The sequence below is a fragment of the Lontra canadensis genome, unplaced genomic scaffold (assembly GCF_010015895.1).
Source record: "Lontra canadensis isolate GAN:19392208 unplaced genomic scaffold, GSC_riverotter_1.0 scaffold50, whole genome shotgun sequence".
Lineage (NCBI taxonomy): Eukaryota > Metazoa > Chordata > Mammalia > Carnivora > Mustelidae > Lontra > Lontra canadensis.
In genome coordinates this window covers 12,051,669-12,077,441 of record NW_022631044.1, presented here as the reverse complement: position 1 = coordinate 12,077,441, position 25,773 = coordinate 12,051,669, and the positions used below count along the sequence as shown (strand labels likewise).

Here is a 25,773-nt window from a genome sequence, read left to right as displayed (position 1 = left end):
CAATACTCCCCACAGTTTGTTTTGTCTGTTCTAGACATATCCGCAGAAACTTCTAATACATACTCTTATCTGACCGATTTCACTTAGCGCAATGTGTCTGAGACCCATCAATGTTGCTGCATGCTTCCTCGTTCTTGTGTTTATGCAGCTTAGTGGTCTTCCACTATACATACCACCACTGCTTTATTTATCTATGACTAGACATTTGCCTCACTTTCAGTTTGGGGCTCTTATGAATAAAGCTGCTGTAAACATTTACATGAAGTCTTTATGGAGGCATATGCTTTCTTTTTCTTTTTTGGTACATACGCAGAAGCGAAATCGCTGGGTCATATGGTACATGCATTAACTTGATAAAAACACAAACTGTTTAAAGTGGCTGCACCATTTTATACTCTCTGCAGTGGTGTTTGAAAGTTCCATTTTCTCTACATTCTTGTCAACACTTTGTATTGTCAGTTTTCTAAATTTTAACCAATCTAGTGGGTGTGAAACAACATTTCTCTATGGTTTTAATTATTATTGCCCTAATGACCAATGATAATACCGTATTTTCATGTGCTTTTTTGGCCAACATATATCATTTTTTATAAAAAATTTGTTCAAATATTTTCTTCCTGCTACTTTGTGAACTGTCTTGCAGAAACTGTAATGTTATGCTTTTATTATAATTTATTTAAAAATATCTTTTCTTTTTTTTTTCTTTGATTAAGAGGCTGTTTGGAACTGAGTTGCTTAATTTTTTAAGTATTTGGGATTTTCCAGATCTTTTTGGTTATTGATTAGTTATTTAATTCTATTTTGTTCTGAAAACATACTCTGTATGGTTTTAACCCTTTAATATTTAGTGAGACTTCTTTTGATGTCTAACAGATGGGCTGTACTGATGAACAGGCCACTTGAAAATATTATTCATTTTGCTATTGTTGTGTGGAGTGTTCTATAAATGTCAATTAGGTTGATCTGGTTGATGAAGTTTCTCAAATCTTCTATATTCTTAGTGATTTTTGTCTACTTGTTTTAGTAATGGAAGTATTTATGCTCTGTAATTTGTGTGTACAGGTGATCTCTATGTTTTGGTTTTGATAGTATCTATTACAATAATTTTAAGTTCATCAATGTTTTCCTTTGCAGTACCTAACTTGCTTTTAAGCCAAGCTAGTAAATTTTATATTTCAGATACTGCATTTTTTATCTTTATAAATTCCATTTGATTCTTTTCTTGTATCTTCCTTTCTTTTTGTCATTATATTTATGTTTTCCTTTAAGTTCTTTAGATTATTTGTAACAGCTATTTTAAAGCCTGGGTACTAATTTCATCTACTCAGCAATTTCTGCATTTTAGCTTGTTGACTGTTTTTTTCCCCTTAAAATGGATCACATTCTCCATTCTTCACACATTTAATAATATTTTTACTTTTTATTTTTTAGTAATATTTTTAACTGATGGATGTTGAGATTTCTATACTGTTGAGAATCTAGCTTTTGCTTACTTTCTCTAAAGAGTGTTTAGTTTTGTTTTGGAAGGCATTTGATTTTCTGGCAGATCAATTTGACATTTCAAGGCTTATTTTAAAGCTTTGTGAGAATAGGTCTTAAATTTCTCTACTCCTAATATCTGTGGCCTTTCTAAAGTCTCAGTGAATACTGGGGGTGTTCAGCAAGGTCTCTTCACTCCGGTTGATCAGGAACCCTACCACTGAGTAACCTCTGGAATTTCTGTTCAACTTCTAGTTCCCCAAAAGTCATTCTCCAACAGCTCTTGTGGAGTTTCTCCTTGTGTTGATGCAGTATAGTATGAAGCCAAAGATTTCAAAGGATCTGTATGCAGATTTATGGTCATCCTTCTCTGCATAGTGCCCTCCCCTCTGGAAATTCGCCCAGCAAATTTTCTGCTGCCTTCACTTACAATCTCTGCCTCCACAGCTGAGCATTCTGCTTAAGATCTCTGTTCTTGTACCTTGATTTGGAAAAGACTTTCCAGGCAGAAAACTGGAGTAATTAGGGGGTTCCTTTCCTTTGTTTTCCTTTCTCAGGGAGTGAAACACTGTTCTACCTGTTGTCCAAAGTCTGAAAACATTTGCTTCAATTATTTTGTTCAGTTTTGTAACTTTTTATGTTGGGTATAGTACCAGTTAAACTGCTATTGCCAGAAGCAGAAGTCCTCATTCCTTCTAATATCTTTTAGTTTATTAAGTAATTTTAAAGTCTTGGAACAAATGAATTTTATAATATCTTAATAATTATTAGGTCTAAAGTATTATGTCACTTAACTACTTGACAAACATATTGAACACCTTCTGTGTACTTGTCATTGTTAGGTACAGGGACTCAAAGGTAAGTATCATAGGACCCCTGTCCTCAAGAAACTCCCAGTCTAGTAGGGAAATAAATGGGGAAATAGAAGCTATTATGGTATTGTCTGAAATGTATTATATTATCAGAAATGTGGCAAAAAAAATTTAATATTGCAGTTATTTTTAGACAGGATAGTATCACAAACTTATGATTTTATCCCCAAAGGATTGCAAGAAATGCACACTTCCTCAGCAGGCCAAGGCTGTGTATGATTTAATATTTGCTCTCTCACAGGCAATCCAACTTGATGACTAGTAATGAATATTATTTCCATTCCCTTCATTTGAGCAACAAATTATCAAGAAATTTTACTTTAGGATAAAGGCAAAATATAAATTAGACCAAGTGAGCCCAAAATCTCTATTACTTTGATGGTAGTTTTCTATATGCCTATATGTTCTCACAAAGGTCAATCCCAAGGATCTCAGATCTCCAGGCATCTCTCAGTATGACAAAGCCAGGCAAGGGATAGGGTCATTTATACACACACACATATACACACATACACATGCACACACATAGCTTTACTGAGAAACAATTTATATGTCATTAATATTTACCCTTTTAAGAAACAATTCAGTGATTTTTTAATATTCACAGAACTGTCCAAATATAACCACTGTTTAATATTAGAATGTTTTCATAGCCTCAAAAAAAAAAAAAAAGCCAAAAAATAAAAGTCCTGTGTCCATTAGCTGTCACTTCCCACTCCCCCTTCCTGCCAGCCCCTGGCAACCACTAATCTCTTTTCTGTGTCTTTGGATTTGGCTCATCTGTCTATTTCATATAGATGGACTCATATAAATATGTGGTCTTTTGTGACTAGTTTCTTTCCTTTATTGTGTTTTCATAGTTAATCCATGTTGTAGTATGTATTAATACTTTATTTATTTTTATTGCAAAAATATTCCATTGCATGGATATACCACATTTTGTCAATCCATTCAGCAGGTGATGGAAAGTTAGGTTGTTTCCACATTTTGGCTATTGAGAGTAATGATGCTATGATTAATTATGCAAATTTATCGTGTGGACATACATTTTCATCTGAAAGAGCCATACTTACTATTCACACATAAGTGTACAATATGAAAAGACATATCATTAAATTTGATAGGCAAAATCCATCTTTCCCAACATTATTATTATAAGTCACTTCTATCTTCATTTGTATTGTTAATAGTCAAGTAGAAGTGATTCAGCTTTCCTTTTTAATCTACCTCCAACCTCCAACTGTTATGTAATTAATTAGTTATATTGCTATTTATACACACAGAAGACTAAGGAGTTTGCATTTTAAATAATCCTACAGAATTCCTTTGAATAGAGTAAAATATCCATATATAAAACATAGAGCCCACCTCCATTTTATTTTTGCCTTTGCAATTCCCATTTTTCATACAGAAATGTTTCATAAAGCACACCTGACCTCACAGAAATTCTTGATTTTGTTTTTTACATCCATAAAATCAGAAACAACAAACAATGGATTTGTTTTAAGGTTATACCCAAGGGTTGATAGAGACCAATCTGGACTATGCAGCTGATCTCACCTGAATAGAATTGTGATCGGACCACATTCACCATTCCAAAAGCCCTAGGGTTAGACCAGAGATGTCCAGTAAGGGCCTGGTACTCCTCCTTCCCCTTCACCATACATTTTGGTTATTTCTCACTTGAAGAAGAGCATGTTAGGTGCCCCATGTTTGAAACCTTATCACCTTCCAACAGTCTCTTCTTTCCTGCTTTCTGTGACTTGCATGATGAATTTTTTGGTTCATGGTCCCACTTGCTCCTGCCATATTATTATTCTAACAATTACCATCCCTGTTTCTCCTTGCATCTTCCCCTCCCTTGCCCAGATAGTTTTGGGGACCCTCAGGCTATATCCATGCGGAAACAGGCCTAGTGGGAAGAACACTAAGTTTTGCTCTCACATCAATTACACTACTATATAACTCTGTATCATTAGGTCAGTTTTAGAACCAGAGACTACCACATTCAGTAGGAACTTCAAAGGCTATGGGTTCAATCTTCTATTTCTAGGAAAATTATCACAGTATGATCAAGTGCCTGCTCAAGATCACAAAACCAGAGAATATGCAGCCAGAACTAGAATTGGAATTTCCTTATTCCCAAACAGGCACTCTTGTGCCTATAAAATTCTGCCTGGTCTAAGTTAATCTTCTCTTGTTTGTTGGGTGGTTAAATATCTCCTGTGTAAGACTCTGCTAGTTTGAAAGCTCAAAGTGTCATAGAGGTGTGTGTGTGTGTGTGTGTGTGTGTGCGTATTTAAAACTTTATTCAAAGATTTGGTATTACTTCTAAAAACTAAAAATTTGCGTCAATCAAATATTTGAAATATAACTATCACTTTTGTTTTTATCCCTGCTTATTTTGTCCTCAAATATATTATAAAAAGATGTTGTTCTATAAGTTCTTTATAATTCAGTAGGTTAGAACTTGGATTATATTTTTTATTCTTTTTTGGAAAAATATGTAAGACATTAAATAAGTTTCTGAATTCTATCATAATGTAACTGTGACATGCTGTTAGTCACAGTAATATAAAATAGCATCACCCAATTATTATTGGAGAATACACTAAGAATTAGAACTTACATCAGCAGACATGCTTCCTTCTTCTCTGGCAAAATATCCACCAAGAGGATTTAACCTACCATCTCACCTGTTGGGCAGTGGAAGCTCCAAGCCACTGGTCATGGTTTCATAGCTTGGGGAAACCTGTCACAAGTGGGATCTGGATAAGTGAGGAGCTTTGCACTGAAATTTGGCATAGACCAAAGGGAACATTTCTCAGTCAAGATCAGTCCTTTGCTAGGCATTGTTAATGTAAAAGCAAGAATACTACACTGAAGGATACTTCTGTGTTTGGAATTCAGAAAAGTAGAGTCAAGGATGAGGAGAGCTTTCCTCTGTTCATTTCTTACTCTTGCTGACTTCCTATGACCCAACACTGAAGTGAGAATCAACACTGAGTTGGGGGATGAGTATCAGGGGGACAGTGAGAGATGATGGGAGCTGGGGAAGGGAGAGATGACAGAGACTCCAGCATGGCAGGAGCAAGACAGGCTTCTGTAGCCAAGAGTCTTGATTGGTCCCTGGTTGGCCAGGGTTGGGGGCATTGCAAGGTCCAGTTGGATGTTGCTGAATCTTTCCATATCATACCTAAAGGGATGCCCAATGCCTGCTTGATAATTCGACTATGTGTTCTCAGTGGACTGTACTCAAAGTGGTTGAGGGACACAATAACCTTAATAAATCTCTGTTGCTTTTAAAGAAAATGATTCTAACTGCATGGCTCATGACACTTTTACTAAAGTACAAACTGCATCTACATTCTGGGACAAGTGTGCCACATGCCTAATACCTAGTTTTGTTGATGAAAGTTACCTTACTCCTGTCCCTTGTCTTTCCCACACCTGACTTTTCCTAGTGATTCCTCCACATATGCATTTGGCCTTTCATTTATTGTGTTTTAAAAACAATGTCGTCATCAGATAGGATTTATATATATATAAATCAGACAATTATTTGAAATGAGAAATAGAGAGAAGGCTTGAAAGAGTTAAGCAAATTAAGAGGTATTCCTCTCTGGACTCAGATGTGTCCTCCCAACTGTGAATATTGTAAGGGTATCCTAATGAAAATATAACTCCCATAGGGAACGTAAAGGCAATTAAAACAACATTAGTGTTTTTCATAACTTTACAATGTCTTTATGCAAGTGATAAAACCTTACTAATTATTGAAAAGTTATTTGTATTAAGATTTCAGAGCAGAGAGATAATCTGTGCAATTTAGAATACTGAGCCATCGTCAAGGAGCTGGCTAACAGAACCAGAATTCCCTTGCCAGCATCTACAGTTGCATCAGTGAACCTCAAATGGGATCCTTTGCTGGCAAATATTAGCTTATTGTAGTTTAAAAATAAATAAATACCTTGAGCAAATGTGCAGTGGCACCAAAAATTAGTTTCCACAAACTGACTAAATCTAGTATCTATTGGGAGAAGGCAAATGAGTTCAACTGGAAAAAGAATACCAAGTTCTAGAGTGGAAAGCATGCATTTCTCTAAATGAATGAAAATTTTAGTGTGATCTGAATGTAATCAACATTCAAGGCTCACTTTATGGAATGAAAAAGATAGAGGCTTACTGGGTAATCTCCATAATTCAGTTCAGTATCAATTTGGCAGGAAGAATACAGAACACCCCACCATGCTCTTAGCACAAGCTAGACATTCAAGCCACACAACTGATTCCTCAACCCCTCTAATAAGCTCACATGTGGTGTGTTAATGAGGCAGTCTTAAAGGCATACCATAGAAAATGTGGAGAGGAAGTTTACTGAGGTTTCCAGAGTGTAAAAGGGGTGTTTCAGAGATAGAAATGTCTCTAGAGGTGACTAAAGCACAATAACTCTGTTATTATCCAGAAAGATCAAGCAGGTTGCTCAAAGCCATCCACCCAGTGAGTGTCAGAATCCAGCATGAAAAGAGGTCTCAGCCTTTGGAGAAATACTCTCCCCATATAAATAATATAGGTGAAACATGCCAGAGCTATGTGGACAAGCATATCAGCAAACAAACAAGCCTTCTATTACATATTGAAACAGTGAGTATTACAGGGGTGGTGATCTGGGGGCAAGGTTGGATTACTTTCAGAAAATGGTTGAATTCTTCAGCAGTTCCTCAATACCAGGAGCCACAAGCAGATGATGCCAATCTGAGAATGGATATTAGCCCCAGGAACAAAACCACATGAGAGATTCCCACTCAGATAACTAAGACTTGTCTGTATTTATAATCACCAGAGGCCCATAATGAATTGGAGTACACCTAAGAACTGATGGTAGAAAGAGTTAGATTCCCTATGGTAACACCGATTGCCTGACTCAAGTGTAGAATTACCATAGCCAGCCAAGCATCTAGGAACATTTTCTATGCTGGTACACCCATGACAACTCAGTAGCATTATAACAAAAGGGAGAGGGGAGCATGTAAATCCATTTAATTTATAAAGTTTTCCAAAGGTCTTTTTAAATCCATTAAGCATGATAAGCTAGCCCACCTGAGATCTACCAGCAGAATTTGAAGATGACTTCTTCATAGCTGTATTTCAGAGGGAGCAAATAGTCAAAAAGATCACAAGGGCAACTTATGATTGAGTCCAATCACAGACGTTCATCAGAGAGAAGGCTCAAAGGTGTCTGTCCATCCCCTGTGGGGTTTTGTGGAGGACTGCAATATGCAGATACTGCGCAGGGTGAAGAAAGAAGTTTACAGTCATGGAGTTCCAAGTAATGACCTACTTATCATGAACAACATGCATTTATTAACCTGAAACCAATGCATTGAAAATCAAAATATGTTTCCATTTATTATGTCTTTATTTTGCAAATTGCAACAAAGGTATCATGTTTTTATAAATATATATTCACACACACATGCACACGCATGCTTCAATAACCACAACAAAGAACATAAAAAAATAAAGGAAGACACAAGATTCGACACATGGTAAACTTAGAAAGAAATGTTCAGGCTGCAGAGGAATATAAGAGCAAAGACCCAGGAAAACAACTTTTAGGTAAGTAGAGCCTCAGACAGTAAAAGAACTCCTTGACTCCTTGCCTTCTCTGTTATTCATGCTATGCCTTGTCATGAAAAAGAAAGAATGAATTGAGAGCTACAAATCAGCCTTGTGCTTACAGTTAAGGTGCTGTTTATATGGCTCATATTTGGACTGCCCTTTGCTGGACTATAGAATTTGTCTGTCTGGAGATCTTCAAATCTCAAACCAGAAAGCATGCTGCTGAGAACCATTGGACTTAGAGGGAGATGAAATACTACCTTCCCCACTGTACTCAATTTTGTTTGGTAAGGCTTCAGGAAGCATAAATGGACATGGGGCTCCCATTAAGAGTTGAAACTGTACATTTATCTACCACTTGGCAAGCTTTGCCTAGGGGTACCCACCACCCTCCCGTCTCTTCTATGGAGGAGGCAGAAAAATATGATAGTTAAGACCATGGACTATAGAGCCCCACTGCCTGGGTTCAATCCTTTCTGTGCATCAGTTTCTTACCTATAAAATAAATATAATGATAGGACAATATTTTAATTCTCTTGTGAATATTAAAAAAACATGTACATAAACCATATACTTATCACAGGAGAAATAATGGCCTGGGCCATACCTAATGTCAATGCATTGATATTTTCTTTCATTGCTTCCAATATCCTAAATACAACTAAATATGTTTTGACACAGGTTATGGAATGGCAAGACTTTGGTAGCCTAAAGAAGAGTAGCTCAACATGATTAAGAGCAAAATGTGAAGGTAAGGTAGACCTGAATGAGAATATTGGTTTTGCCTCTTAACTAACTCCATGATCTTGGTTAATTTAAAGACTTGCAAGCTTTAGTTTTCGAACTTGTGAATTACAGATAAGATTGACTTAGAGGATTATTGGGCAGGTTAAAAAATGATTGATATATGTAAAATATTTAGGATGGTAACCTGCAGAATAACTATTTAGCAAAAGAAACTCTGAAACTATTATTTTTATTATATACTAGAATTGTAAATAAATTGTAAGTAAACCTAGATACCTAGTTGAAGCTATAGTTGAACCTAACCTAGTTGAACCTAAGCTATTTGTGAGAAATCTATCTATTCATCAATTTATCCATCCATCCCTTTAACTTTCTCCACTCTCTCCATTATTCAAGTGGCAGCTAGATCATTCGATGCTTCTGCCTCAGGGAAATGATATGACAGTAGAAAAGAAAGATAGGCAGCATTTTTCTGGCTCTGAGTTTCAAAAGCCAAGACCCTCAAGGCAACAGAAATGACTCAGTACAGACTATCAGTTTGGGAATAAACTTAATGATAAAAGAACAAAACTCACACCTTAAGGCAGTCCACCTCCTACAGATTGGGTTGAGGAAATGATGTATGCATAGATGTTAGTAAATCCAAAAGAAAGTGGAGTCCCATACCCTGCTCCCTGGGTCAAGCCCTGGAGAATTACTAAATCTCCAAGATTTGCAACATCTGAAAGCAGGGATGACTTGTTTCCCACAATGGACAGTGGGCTAAAGGAATACAAATATCACCAAAAGGAATGTCTTCATGCTGTATATAGAATGGCAAAGCCTAGGTCGCCGCTCCAAGAGTTTACCACTTCCAGTGAGCATTATAATATGAAAGCTGGGAAAGCCACTGGAACTGAAGAGACTTGCAGAATGAAGTAAGGGGTGCTTTAGCTGCAACCTGTGTGGAGTGTCTGCAGATGACCGCAAGGGAAAAAGGATCATGCCACTATAAATACATATAATCAGCATTACATACCCTCTAATCATCTTCTCTTCACAATGAGGCCATGGCACTAAATAAGTCTTCTAGAACTTAGAAACAGCCATGGAAAAGAGGGCATCTCAAAATAAATGGCATTACATTTCTGCCAAGTTGACAAAATAAAAATTAAGCTGAATCACAGAAGAATAAACAAATTTATATTTCTCACACAGGTAACTTTTTGCAAGGACTAGAATTACTGTCTGCTACACAGATGGATAAACTGACACTTGGAGAAATTAAAATGAATTGTGTCATGTGACACTGTCTTCAGATATCCAGCAGAACTACCTCAGCTCCCTAACATGTTAAACAATCCTGACCTCTGGACACCTGGGTGGCTCAGTGGATTAAAGCCTCTGCCTTTGGCTCAGGTCATTATCCTGGTGTCCTGGGATCAAGCCTCACATCAGGCTCTCTGCTTAGCAGGGAGCCAGCTTCCTCCTCTCTCTCTCTCTCTCTCTCTCTGCCTGCCTCTCTGCCTACTTGTGATCTCTGTCTGTCAAATAAATAAATAAAATCTTAAAAAAAAAATCCTGACCTCATTTTATATATCCACATTTATGAAAATACTCCAAATCTTGAATATATTATGGGATAACTGACTTTCAAATTATTTTTAGCAAAGACTTTTTGCAAAAAAATCTTATGCAGGATCCCAATATTGAGAAAAGATAAACAGAACTTCCTTTGATTGAGGTGGGAGTAGATATAGTCTGACTGCCTTTAGATATTTCTAGTAATCAATAGAGCTTTGAGGAACAAGTGGAAGCCAGTTTAGTGGAAAGTCTACTGTATTAGTCTTCTCAGGCTGCCATAACAGCATTCCACAGGCTGGTGACTTAAACAACAGAAATTTATTTTCTCACAGTCCTAAGGCTGGAAGTCCCAGAACCATGACCAGTAGGGTTGGTGTCTGGTGAGACCTCACTTCCTTGATTACAGACAATCAATTTTTCACTGGGTCCTCATGCGACCTTTTCTATGTGCATGCCCTGAGAGAGAGAAAGAAAGAGAGAGAGTGGGTTCTGATCTCTCTTTCTCTTCTTATAACTACATTAATCCTATCATTTTAGGGCCCCACTCTTATAATCTTATTTAACCTTAATAGTTTCTTTAGAAGTCCTACCTCTACACATTGGGGTTATGACTTCAACATATGAACTTTGTAGAAATACCGTTCAGTTCATAACAGCCACCTTACTGAATGTTTGGAAGCGAGAGAAGTGCTCTCAACTCTGGTTCTTATCAGCTGGTCCCACAGTAAAATGCCACAATGCTCTAGGATGCAATTTTCTCCTTTTTTTCTAATGACTAAAATGAACTAAATATTTCTAGGTTGTAATGTCAAAATTACTTAAATACATACAAAATTTTAGGTCAAAACAAAATTCTATCTACCCACTCTATCCATCATTGGCTGTGTTACACAAAATTTGCACACTATTTATTCCTCTTCTTTGCCTTTTCAACTAAGGAAAGTGCCCAGTTTCCATTTCTACCCTCCTCTGAAATAACATTTGAATATTCTAACACTACTAGTCACCTGGACATGAGGAGTATACTGTCTTCCATAGAGAACTATAAAACAGTTATAAAAAATGTCACAATATAGTTATTTGAAAGGTAGTGGGGAGCAACAAAGGCATCAAAGACTTTAGCAACCATAATTTTTAGAGAAAAGACAAATACATTCAGGTGAACTGGCATTGTTTTCTACCTCCTCTTTGAGGCATTTTATCATAAGTGGTCCAAAGACAAGGAAAGCCAAGAAGAAAATGGTTGCTTAGAGTGTTCAGTAGTCACATGCATCTAGGTGATGAAATTTGGGTTTCAGTACTACTAAGGCAAACAGGCCTAACATATTTGTGAAAATAGATGACAAAATGAACCTATTAAAAATAATAAAATAGAAAGTATAGTATTTAAAAAACCATAGTGACTAAATGAAGAACTCAATAGATAGATTAAGCTATGTTAGACACAGCAGCAGAAAGGAAAATATCCAGATGGAGGCAGGTTACAAAAATATAAGAGACATACAGGATATCACATAAAAGACATCATATTTATATCTAATATACAAATAATTAGAGTCACAGGAGGGACAGAAGCAAGGTTTTAAGAGAAAATAGCAACAAAATTGTCCCCAAATAAGAAAAAGTATCAAGTCATAGAAGTAAATAATAGTGTGAACCACATGCAGGATAAATTCAAAGAAAAATATATCTAGTCATAAAACAGAAAACTGCTTATGCATATATAAAAAAAGAAAAACTGCTTATAACCAAGAAGAAAAGTAAAACATTAAGAAGGCAGAAAGAGATTATGGTTTACAGATAATATCTCCCAAGGAGCAATATCAAAATATATAGCTGACTTCTCAAGAGAAACAATGAAGCCAGAGAATAACAGAATGCAATCTGAAAGTTCTGACAGAAAATAACTGTCAAACTATAATTCTAAATTTGGTAAATATTTCTTTCAAAAACATCAATGATAAAGGACATTTTCAGACAAACAAAAACTGAGAGAAATCATCAACAAAATACTTTAACAAAGGAATTATCAAAAGATGTTCTATAAATAAAAGGAAAATAATCTCAGAGAGAAGCTTATAAATTCAAGAATGTATGAAGAAATACACCATGATAAACATATGGGTAACCCTACATGAATACTGAGTGATATAAAATATTAAAAATCAGTCCTGTGTGGTTTAGAATGTACAGAGAATTAAGGGCAATAGAAGTATATATTTGGAGAAGGTAGTAAATGGAAACAAATTACCCCTTGCATTGTTAGAAAGGTAGGAAAAAGAGTAATCTGTAATAAACCATAAGTCAAAGATGCATAATGTAATATCAAACTAAAAGAACAATAAAGTAATATATAACTAAAACATAACAGAAGGAAAGAATGAAATATTAAAAATAATTACCAGATTAGCAAAAAAGAAGGTCACAAATTGAGAAAAAAAATAGAAAAGATGATGCAAATAGATAATTACAAGGTAATTGCATTAAATGCAAATAGAGTCATTATTCCAGATAAGAAATAAAAATTATCTGGCTAGAAAAAATAAATCCAATAGTATTTTGTTTTAAATATCTAGATATGTAAAGACTGATAGTGAACAAATAAGGATGCAAGCAGTAACCAAAAGAAAGCCAATTTCACTACCAAAGATCAGATTAAATAGACTTTAAATTAAGAAGCATTACTGAAGATAAAAAGAAATTTTTCATGACGAAAAGGTCAAGTGACTAATATTTAAGAGTTCTAAACTGGTAAGCACCTAATAACAGAGTCTTAAAATATATAAGGCAAAATATGCCACAACTAAAAGGAGAATCATACAGTCAATCATATAAGACTTTTAAAATTACTTTCAGCAACTGATCATATACAATGACAAAAAACTGGTAAAGATATAGATTTTAAACAACATAGGGACTTGAGATTCTCTCTCTCTCACTCCTTCAAATAAATAAATAAATCTTTAAAAAATAAATAATCAATAAATCTTGATCCTTTCACATATATAGAAAAATATATTTATATATATATATAGAATATATATATATATATATATAGAATAAAATGTACAAGTAAGACAATAAAGCTTCTAGAATACAACAAAGGACAATTTTGTTATGACTTTAGGGAAGGCAAAATTTCCTAAGCAGAAGATAAAAAGCAATAAGCATAAAGGAAAATATTGGTAAATTGAATTTCACTAAAATTAAGAAGTTTCTTAAGTAAGAGATACAAACTTCCATTTAAAATATAAGTCATAGAGATGAAAAGTATAGCATAGAGAATAAAAAACAAAAAATAAACTTAAGAAGTCTTCATGATCAAAAGACATTATTACAGTTTTAATGAAAAGGCAAGCCATACAGTGTGGAAATATATTTACAATACATTTATCTGGAAAAGGACTTCTATCTAAAACAAAAATTGAAAAGACAAATAACCCAGCTTAAAAAAAAGAATGAGCAAAAGACATGAAACATCACTTTACAAAGCAGTGTGTCCAAAAAGCCAATAAACTTCTGAAAAGAAGCTTGACACTATTAGTATTAAGGAAATGGAAATTAAAGCTACAAGTTAACCATATCCCCACCCCCCCAAAAGGTTAAAACAAAAAAAAATAAAGACAAGGGAAGAAAATAAAATATTGTAATATCAAGTATCGAAAGGATATGAAGAAAGAGAAACTCTCATACATTAGAAATACTATTTGATAATCTCTTTTTAAAACTTACATATGCATTACTTATGACCCAGCAATTTCACTCCCAACAAAAATGCATGCACTTATAAAAATGTACACAACGGCATTATTTCTAATAACAACCAGCAACAATAAAAAAATGGAAACAAATGTTTGTCAATAGGAGATTGGATAAATAGAAGTATATTCATACAATGGAATTTTCTATAGCATTGAGAATGAGCAAACTACATCTACACTCGGCCACAGGATGAATTTCACCAAGATAACACTAAGCAAAAACTCCAGACACGTGGGAGTTACCTTGAAAGGAGGTGACCCATATAGGGCACTAAGGAAACTTCTGTTGTATTGATAATATTTTATTCTTTATCTGACTGCTGATTGCACAGCTATGTTACACTGTAAAAATGTTTTTCTTTGTACAACTGAAATTTATGCATGTTTTATGTATGCTATAATGCCAACATTGAAAGTGAGAAATAACAGAAGGTAATGGAAATATAGAAGTACTTTTGCTGTGGTGGATAATATCATCTGGGTGAGAACACTAGCACTGACTCTACGTGGAAACTTTAGAAAATATAATTAGTTAACTTCTGTAAGGCACCAGCACTCATTTCCATGCTAAACTCTTATTAAGTATCCCAGAATTGAGTAACACTGTGGGGGATAAAATAATGTCTCATAACCTTAATAATTTTTCACAAATCTTAGTGAAAAGTCAAGGTATACACACCCAAAGTAAAGAACAGTCCTGGTAGGACTGTATTAAAGACATAATTATATAGAAGAGAGGGTAATATACAGATACCATGAAAACAGAGTAATCAGTATCAGAGGAATAAGGGCAGAATTCACAGTGTATTGAGAGGCCTTTGGATGCAAAACATCAGAGGGGCACAATTTTTAGTTTGACCAATGGAATTTGTATCTGGTCACAAGGATCCCTTAGAGAATATTAGTTTGTCTGATTGTCTATAATACAGACATTCCATTCTATATTGCTTTTTGTAGACTTCTTACAGCATATACAGTACATAAACTGAGCTATTCTTTAAAAAAAATAAAATTCACGATTTACTTTCCTTGAACTCAGTGAAGAAGGACTTGGGCTGAGTGGCATAAGCTGTGGCTGAAAAAATGGGCCTTGCCATCCTGGTCACTCCAGAACATCACTCTGTCTTCCCCAGGTTCCACAGAATGGCACTGAGAGTTCATTTAAAGCTGGAGAGACTGGAAGGTCAAGCTTTAAAAGGACCCCTCATGGCAGATTTTAAGACCAGGGTTGCTTTTATTTATTTATTTTCAAACTGCACTGGCTAAAAGAGTTAATTTCCCCTAAACCTTAAAGCACCAGATGGGCTCGCACCTTCCAAGGACTCTTTTTTTCTTTAAAAGCACAGTTGTTGTTCAGTTTCTCTCAGGTACAGATTCATTAGCTCTTGACTGGCTCTCCTTGTTTGCCGACTACTTGTGGAAAAAGCCATTTACCCTGGTGAATGTCAAGGTTAGTGCAAACTGTCCTTGCCATCAGTCTCTCTGGCAGAAGGTCAGGGATAAGCTTTCCTCAAATGGGCAGCGTCAAACAAAGCAGAGACAGACTTAACTCACCAAAAGAAAGAAAGGAGGCCTGCTCTGGGCTTGATAAACATTCCTGTGGGCTTTGAGGACAAAAGATTAACTCATCCTTTGCCACTTCAAGAAATGCTCACTGGAAGGTGCCTTAAAATATCTGGATATTTTCGAGCCTATGACATATGTTTATAAAGTAATAACTATCTGTATCCATATGTTTATCTATTGCCATTTGCATATCTGTTTATCTATCCATCACCTTGTTTGTTTAAACAAGTACTGTAACTTGCAAAATGTCCACTTTGGAAGTGTATCCCATTTTCCTAGCCTTGTTCTAGTTGATCTTTTTTTTTTTTTTAATGTAATTTCTCCCCTCAGTTTACTTTCATAGACAAGTTGTAAATCACACATGGAGAAGAGCTGCCATAGTCTGAAATAGTTAGATCTTAATTTATTTTCATAGGATAATCCAATTTTGAATTTGGAAGGAACCTCAAGACTAACTTAGTGCTGCCTTCCATCCAACAAATAAGCCTCTGCAGAAATCTTGGCAGCTTGTCACCGCAGCCTCAACGTGGTCACTCCCGGTGACCAAAACACCTCTGCCTCACAGGAAGGCTGTTCTGGGGTCAGGGAAGCTTTTATTATTAGAAAAAAAGCTTTGTCTTATATTTACTAAAATCCATCTCCTTGGGAATATAACCAGCTGGTTCAAGTTTTGCCCTCTAGTATAATAAAAGGGCCAGTCCTTCTTCAACACAATAGCCCTCCAAATATTTGTTAGAGTAATCATGCATCACGGAGGTATTTTCTTCTCTTGGCTTACTAGCCCACTTCCTACATGAAATGACTGCCTGGCAAGGCATTTTTCTATTTGGGCTCCTTTGAATGACCACTAATTTTTGCAATGTGTCCTTAAAATGTGAGACGCAGAAATGTGAACCATAGTTCAGATGTTGAACCATGAGCTTCATATGTATTTAGGCATAATATATATTGTGACACATTATGTCACACACACTCACACACACACTTAAATTCTCCTCACACTGATTTACTGGGGAATCAATTAATACCAGAAAGACTTTTTTACATAAGCTATAGCCAGGAAGATTTGTTCTCGTATTTCTGTATTCCAATCACAAATCACACACCAGGTATATATGTTTAGTCACTGTATCAAATTTTTAACTTAATTGTTTCTACCCACATCAGCCACCTGTTCTATTAACATATGAAAGCCCATTGTCATTCTTACAGAAAAGTACTAGGGATCCTATATACTATTCTCTTGGGCACACTAAGAGAATACTGTACTCACTCTTACTATTTTTCTCTGAGAGTTTTGGTGGGCAATTTTGCTTCTCTATTTCAGTTACCTTAAGAGATCTTGGACAAATCACTAAATTATCATCCCTTGCATAATTTTAATGACCTACACATTTTTCCAACAAAGCAAATCCTGTTCTTTGACATGGATCATCACTTAGCTCACCAAACTCAGTGCCATTAGAAGTACTCATGGGTATATATGTCCCACATGAATTAGAAATGGGACATCCATGAGGGGATTCTTACATCTTCTGCATTTTGCCTCTTGTATATGATCTTGGTTTTGCTTTCCTACAACTTTCCCACATCTTTTAGACTTTAATCTCATAAATTTTTTTCAACCTCTCTAGAAATCCTCCACATCATACAATTATCTGAAGAATTAAAAAGTGTTCCTTCTTTATCTTTTCCTCACTTACCTTTTCCTATGGCAAGGAGACAAACTATTTCTAGAACATGCAACCACTGAGTATTTGAGGGAAGAAAACTAACCTAGGGCACCACAGAGTATACTGATGTTTCCTGCAGTGCCCACACTTTCTAGATGTTCACAGGAGCTACTGTTTCATGTGGCTTCTTCCAGAAGCTGTATCATAAGTTGTCATGGTAGCCTCCCTGCTTGTCTTGTGTATTCACTCCTGAATAACTTGATTTTTGTTTATGTCAGCCTGGTGACTCTACCCTCCAACCATACATACTCTTTCTTTCCCCACCTTCCACGGTCTTATAGCCATTGACACTAATTTATACTACTGAGTGCAGTCTCACCTTTTGAAAAAATACCTAAATTCCAAGAACTTTAGAAGGCTTTTCTCTTGAGTTTTTTCATCTTCTGTAGAAAGACTCCTGTTTTTCTACCTGCGTTTACCCCCCACCCCTCCCTGCTCCCACTGCCACCATATTGTTCAAACACTTAACACTCAGGCCTAGAAACCTGTTATAATTTTTTGACTAGTTTATTTGACCCTGCACTCAAAATGCCCATCTATCCTATATGCAAGTACAAAATTTACTTTTGTATTTATTTCCTGACTCAAAATCTCTGAGTTTTTCCAGTGTGTATCAAAAAAGTTTCACATCTTTAACTAGATTATCCTAGCAGCAAAACAGCTATAAGCACAATAAGACTTACTTATGTTTGAAAAATATAGGTTGCATTATAATAAACATAATTTGAGCCACATTGATTTCCTTTATATTCTTCTCCTTAAATGGATTCTTCCCATTACTCAGGTTTAATAAGAATGACCCATTTAGAACTACACAGCCCATAATAAGCCCTGCATAAAGATTGTCCATTTAAATAATCCCAGAAAATGCATATAAGACACTCAACGTGCCCAGGAAGTGCCAAGAAGGAAACAGTTCTAAGATGAGTTTATTACTACCTTTTATTTTAGTGCACCCTCATTGCTGCAAGGTTTCACCAGGCCCTTTGGTGCTATGTGCTGAGGTTCCCAAATGTTCGTCCTCATCCCCTCTCCCACTATTGATGGCATAATCTGCACAGGTCGTGAGGGGAGAGGCTCACTCAGAGACTGCACCTGCTAAAAGGAGGAAAATCAATTTTCATCATCCAAAAATACAGAACTGCTGGCACACAAACTAGTTGCTCAAGGTCCCTCAGGTCTGGAAGGGGAGTCCCACTAAGAAAGACATATGCTTGGAACAGAAGTCAATACTCTTCTCCATGTAGCCAGAATAATAAGGGAAGTGGGGAATGAAGAGGTAGAGGATAGAATGTTGCCATGCAGTTCCCCAATTCTGCAATAACTATCAGATGGACTCTACAGCCAATATTAGGTGGGGATCTTTCTAAGAGCAATCTATACATTTTGATAATCTAAATGTTCTTAAATGCTAAATTCAGCTGACAGGTACAACCCATTGTGATTTATTTTTACTGTGTTTTTACTATTCTTTACCACGTTTTATTACTTTTTTTCCTATGAGATTCCTTTTTTATAATTGATATTTTGAGTTGAAATTTTATCATTTGATACCAGAGATGATTTGTTGGGAGTTGAGGTTGAAAAATAACCTCACAGGGGGGCTGATAAAACCACAAGCCCATATACCCTGACATGTGTTTCAACATATTTGGAATTCATATTTTAATTACACAAGCAATGCCCAAACACACATTTGTTTCATAAATTGAAACAATATGAACCGAACAAGTAAAAATCTCACTGCACATATCCCCAACCTGACTCCAGTCCAAAGAAACAGTCATTATAACTGTTATGATTTAAGTGTATCTTCCTGTTTTTGTATTATTCATTTATCTAAAATACATATGCACATATGTGTTTAATATATAAATGGTTTACCTTTGCATAAATAGGGCAGTACTCAATTCTGTTCTATAATTTAATTTTCCCACTTAATTTTTTGAAGATATTTTATTTCAGTATTTGTAAATCCGCCTTATTGCTTAAGATTTCTGAATAGTTTTCCATAACATAGATGAACTTAATTCATACAAATATTTGATTATTGTAATTTATTAGCATCTTTTACCCCTAATTTTTCTGAATTACCAGAAAAAAAAAAAAAGGCCGCAGTGAACATCCTTTTACTTGCTTCTTTATGTGTTTTGTAAGCATTGCTCAAGAGTAAACACTGAGAAGTGGAAATTCCAAGTCAAAGTCTTGAGAATTTTGATACGAAATGACAAACTGTCCTCTAAAAAGGCTATACACATTTACAGTACTACTGATGGTTTGTGTTTCCTTACACATGCTCAAACACTATATAAGTGTTTCTAATCCTTCAAAATGTTTTTTCTTACTTAAATGTTCTTGCTTTTTTTTTTTTAAGTTTAATGTCTATTTAAATTTCTCTGTCATTTCCACTTGTTCCAGTCTTGAACTTATTCACTTTTTTTGGATAATGTATTGAGATATATTCTTTTCTTTTTCAGTCTCACATCTGCTGCTCCCCTGAAACACAGATAGATGATAGATAGATAGATAGATAGATAGATAGATAATTCTTGCTCTTTTTATATATTTCAGTTATTTTCTTTCAGTGTGTCATTTATCTTTTTTTCTTAGCCTATGGAATCTTGTCATACTGAAGATTTAATTTTTATGTCATAAGATCTGTCAATCTGTCCTTTGTAGATTCTGAGTTTTTTTCTTTTTTTCCTGCTCTAGAAAGCCTTCTCAACACAAAGGTTTAAAATAACTGTCCTAAATCTTCTCCTTCAAATATGCTTAAAAAAAACCTCATGCCTTCATCATTTCATTCAAATATTTACTGAAAATGGGTATTGATGTATATGAAAGATATTTTTTCTCCACTGAGATGATCATATATTGTTTCTTTTAATCTATTAATTATACCAATATACTTTTCTCACATTGAGCTATTCTTGCATTTCTGAGATATATTTTTCTTGTTCAGGATTTACTATTATCTATTAGTGGATAAAATTTGCTTGTATTTTCTATACTTATCTTTGATATATCTGCTTACACTTGCATCTAGTCTTAATAATAAGGTTGACTTAGTTTTGTTTCTTGTTTGTTTTTTATATTGTTTCTCTCTTGTTTGGGAATTAAATGTACTAATACCATAAATAGATTCATAAAGTTCCCTTCATTTTTTTTTTCTCAGTTCTGGAATAGCTTTATAATGCACGGTTTTCTTGAGACTTTGGAGAATAAAGTAAACTATTTAGGCATTTTTAGGTAATTCATATATTAGAAAAATAGAGAAGTGCACAAAATATACTTTATAGCTCAATTATTATCACAGAGTAAAACTCCATGTAATTGCAATCCAGATCATGAAACAGACTACTACCAGAACCCAAGATGATCTTTCATACCTTCAAGTTACTGCACTCCTCTTCCTCCTCATGTACAATCTATACCTGACATTTAAACATTATAGTTCGTTTTCCTGCTTTTGAACTAAATATAAGTGAAATCATACAGTTTGGGTCCCCTTTCATGTGTAATTTCCTCTGCTCAACATTATATGTTTCTGAATCAATTCATGTTTCAATGTGTAGCAAAATATATATCCATTTCATTGCCATATATTATCTCATTATACAGATACATTGCAATTTACTCATCTAATATTTCATCTAATGTTGTAAAATGGATTTTTTTTGTAAAAAGGCATTTTTATTTTTTATTTTTTAAAGATTTTATTTATTTATTTGAGAGAGAGAGAACACAAGTGGGGGAGTGGGAGAGAGAGAAGCAGGCTTCCTGCTGAGCAGGGAACCCAATGACGCAGGGCTGGATCCCAGGACCCTGGGATCATGACCTGAGCCGAAGGCAGACACCCAACGACTGAGCCACCCAGGTGCCCCAAAATGGCATTTTTAAACTATTAACATCCCCTTATGTGTCTTGGTACATATGAGCCTGGGTTTCTATATGGTATCCCGTGGAATAGAAATTCTTCAGCAGATAATGCCAACAGATATAATTATTGACATCCCAAGCAAGCAGTGACCAGCAGTGGTGGTCATTTTATTTTTGCTATTGCTTTCCATTATGTCTTTTTAATTTTAATTAGTCTAGAAAATATATGCCAATATATCAGTTATTTCAATTTATATCTTTCTCTGAGAATTTTTTGGTATGCTTTTTGGTAATTCAGATATTCTCTTTTTGAAGTATCAAGTCACCAAGGTGGGAAGTTGTGTGTTTTCCAGAAATTTTATAATCTACAACCCGGATGAAGTTGACTTTGTTATTGATGTCAGGTGAGGGTCAAAACCCCTTTTTTTCCTTGTATGAATATCCAGTTGACCTAGCAAAGTTTACTCATTCTTAACTTTTCTACAGGGATCTCCATTACAAATCAAGCTTCTTTATATGCATGTATCTGGTCCTGAATCTGTTCTAAGTATATTTGTCAATATCACATACTATTAATTACTTAGCTTCATTTTAAGTTTGATGTCTAATAGGACAAGTCCTAGCAAGTATTCATGGCCTTTTTCCATATAACTTTTTTTATTTTTTAATTTTTTTAAAAGATTTTTATTTATTTATTTTAGAGAGAGGGTGAGTGAGAGAAAGCACAAGCAGGGTGAAGGGCAGAGGAGGCAGCAGACTCCCCACTGACAGGAAGCCTGATGCCAGACTCCATCCCTGGACTCCAGAACCCTGACTGAGACGAAGACAGAAGATTAACCGACTGAGCCACCCAGGTGCTCCCATGTAAATCATAGAACTAGGGTATCAATTTCCATAATGTAATCTATTAGAAAATTTGTTTGGGATTGTATTGAATCTAAATATCAACTTGCGGAGAATTGATATTTTTATTATCTGGGTCTTCCAATCAACAAACATGCTATTTCCTCTATTTAGAACCACTTTATTTTCTCTTAATATTATTTTATCATTTTCTGTGTAAACAGTGTACATATTTTCCATTAGATTTGCTTTAAATAAATTATAATTTTATGCATTAAAATGGTATCTTTTGATATATTTCATTTTCTTTTAATTTTCTGAGACTAGTATACAGAAGTATAATTGATTTTTAAATTTTTGTTACACCCATTTAATTTCAACAACTCATCTAAAACTTTTTTAGATGTTTATTATACTTATATCATCTTTAATAAAGAAGATTTTAATTCTCCTTTCTCATTTTTTTTAATATCTTATTGCCCTTAAAAGGAATTCCAGTAAAATATTGAATAGTACTGGAAGTCATCTTCAAATCATTCCCAATCTTGAATACCTTTCAATATTTCATTATATTTAATGGTATGGTATTTGCCACAAGTTTATTTATAGTTATATTTTATCAGATGAAGGAAATTCCTTTCTATGCCGACTCTGCTAAGTTTTTTTTATGTTTGTTTTAATCATAGAGGGCAAATTCTAAAATTGTCTTTTCTGAATTTATTAAAAAATATATTTTTATTTTCCTTTACTGTGTTGATGTGGTAAATTATACTAACTAATTTTCTAATGTTAAACAGCATTTTTGGAATAAAACCAACTTGATCATGAAATATGACCTTTTTTATTTACTGCTGCATTCAGTTTGCTCCATTTTTGTTTAGAAGTTTTTATCTATGTTTATAAGAGAAACTGACCTGTAATAGTCTTTTTCATAATTCTTTGTCAGTTTTGGTATAGAGGTTATGTACACCACATAAATTGAGTTGGAAGAGTTCCCTAATTTTGTGTTTGTTTTCTCTTCTCCGAGAGAGCATGCCTAAGATTTTCATGATTTTCTCTTTAAGTAACCGGTAAAATTCACTCAAGAAGCCATCTGGCCATAGAGTATATTTTATTTTCTGTAGAAGATTCTAATAAGGAAGTCATTTCTGTTTAACAGTTATGTGCACTTAAGTGTTTTATTTCTTCTAATTTTCATTTTTGTAAGAGAAATTTTCCATAAGAATTTGTGCACTGAATGTTGTATTTTTAAATGTCTAGCATAGAGTTGTTCCTAACATAAGCATTTATTACTAGTAAGATCTTTAGTAATGCCTTTTTTTTTCCATTCCTGATTTTGATCTCTCTCTCATCAGTTTCATTCAAAAACTAAAATTTACCAATCTGATAAACATTTCAAAGAGTTAACATTTGGCTTTTTTGCATGTTTGTTCCTATTTCTTTAAATTCTGTTCTACTTGTAATTCTCTTCCTTCTCCTTTCTTTGGGTTTCACATTTATCTTTTGCCTATGTTCCTTAGATGGGTGGTCAAATGATTTTTTTGATCCTTATTACCTTCTTATATAGGCATTTAAGTCTATAACTACCCCTCTAATTTCCTAAGCCACAATCTGCAAGTTGTATTTTCATTATCTCTCATAAATTTATAATTTCCTCAGTAATTTAATTTTTGACTCAGAGTCTACTTAGACATATACATCTTAATTTCAAAACATATAGGAATTTACTAGTTATCTTTTTGTTTTTGTTTTCCTGCTTAATTTGCTATGTGGTCAGAGAACATAGTCGACATAACTATAATCCTATGTAATTTATTTAGACTTTCTATATGAATCAACAGATAATCTATTTTGGTTAAGGTTCCATATGCACTTCATATGCATTCATATCCTGCATATGTTGGATTCAGTATTCGATATCAGTTGTATCATGTTTGTTAATTGTGTTGTTCAAATAGTCTATATTCTGTCTTCTTTCTGTTTTACTCTCTGGTTTTATGAGTTAATTTAGAGAAGTGTGTTAAAATGTATCACAAAGATCATATATTTATTAGATTTCTTGGAAGTAGTTTGCCAGTTATTTTTGTTTTATGTATCTGAGTATGTGTTAGGTAAATACACAAATTTATGATTATTATTCCTTCCTGAGGAATTGAATCTTTTGCCATTGTGAAACATTCCTCTTTATCTCTGTTAATGGTTTTTGCTTTGAAGTCTTTGATAATAATATAGTTACATAACCTGCCTTTTGGTTAATGACTGCATGGTATGCATTTTCTATTTTTTAAATTTTCACCTTTTTGTGTCCTTAAACTCTCTTAATTTGCATTTAGGTGGGTTTTAATTTTTACTTGGGCTGATAATTTTGTGTTTTTTAGAGCATTAGGTCTATTTATAGTGAAAGTAATAGCTAACATCATTTGTTTTCAAATGTAAAATCTTACTATTTCCTCTGGGTATGTCTCACTTCTTCTTTGAACTTTTTCTCCTTTTTGTCTGATTTTGGATGAACTGAGGTTTTTAAAACCTGTTTATTTCTTCCCTCTATTGCCTGACATTATTTACTTTTATTTTTTAGTATGACACTAGACATTGGAGCATAAGTTCTTTTTTTTTTTTTTTTTTAAGATTTTATTTATTTATTTGACAGAGTGAGATCACAAGTAGGCAGAGAGGCAGGCAGCAAGAACTGGGAAAGCGGCTCCCTGCTGAGCAGAGAGCCCAAGGTAGGCCTCAATCCCAGGACTCTGGGATTATGACCTGAGCCAAAGGCAGAGGCTTAACCCACTGAGCTACCCAGGCACCCAATAAGTTCTTAACATATCAAAAGTTGATATAATGGTACATTTTCCCCCTAGGCATTTCAAGGACACTTTAATTCCATTTCCCTGTTTCATATCTTCTAAGCTTCTATTTTCTATTTTGATTCTGTGTGTGTGTGTGTGTGTGTGTGTGTGTGTGTAAAACCCTAAAACATAGCATTTAATTTTTACAGTTAATATTCATTTAGATGTATTCACGTTTACCTTTTTGTACTTTTTGTCCTTCTTCATATATTAAATTATTTTACTTCCTTCTGAAAAATATCCTTTGGAATTTCTTTTTGTGTGTTACTGTTATATGCATAAACCTTTCTAAAAACTATTTTTCTGAAAATGTGTTTATTTCAGAAGGAAGATTTCAGTTGTTATAAAATTCTAGGTTGGGGCACCTGGGTGGCTCAGTGGGTTAAGCCTCTGCCTTCAGCTCAGGTCATGATCTCAGAGTCCTGGTATCAAGCCCCTGCATTGGGCTCTCTGCTCAGCAGGGAGCCTACTTCTCTGCCCCCCCGCCCCCTGCACCTCTCTGCCTGCCTCTCTGCCTACTTGTGATCTCCATCTGTCAAATAAATCAATAAAATCTTTAAAAAAAAATAAAATAAAATTCTAGGTTAACCTTTTTGTCTTTCAATAAGGCAGATACATTTCAATGTTTTCTGACTTCCAGTGTTTCTGTTGTAAGGTCTGCTGTCGGTGAAGCAGTGGTTCCATTGAATGTAATTTGTCTCTTTACTCAACTGCTTTTGAGATTTATTCTTTGTCCTTAGTTTTCAGCAGTTTTACAATGATAGGTGTGATTTTCTCATAAAATATTTAACTTGGGACTCATTGGAATTCATATGTAATTTGTTTTTATTTTTCAGGTATTCTCTTCAAATATTATTCCTTA

General features: G+C 34.5%; 1 long non-coding RNA gene across 2 annotated transcripts in view; it reads right to left on the bottom strand.

Moving 5' to 3' along the window:
• The window catches only part of LOC116877244, a 321,390-nt gene that overhangs the window by 155,075 nt on the left and 140,542 nt on the right, over positions 1-25,773 (bottom strand). Inside the window, exon 5 of one of the 2 annotated variants that reach the window (XR_004384594.1) lies at positions 18,370-18,441. The exons of the other annotated variant lie outside the window; for it this stretch is intronic. This is a non-coding gene — a long non-coding RNA (uncharacterized LOC116877244). Of the gene's footprint in view, positions 1-18,369; positions 18,442-25,773 lie in introns of those variants that run through there. 2 annotated transcript variants of the gene reach the window in all.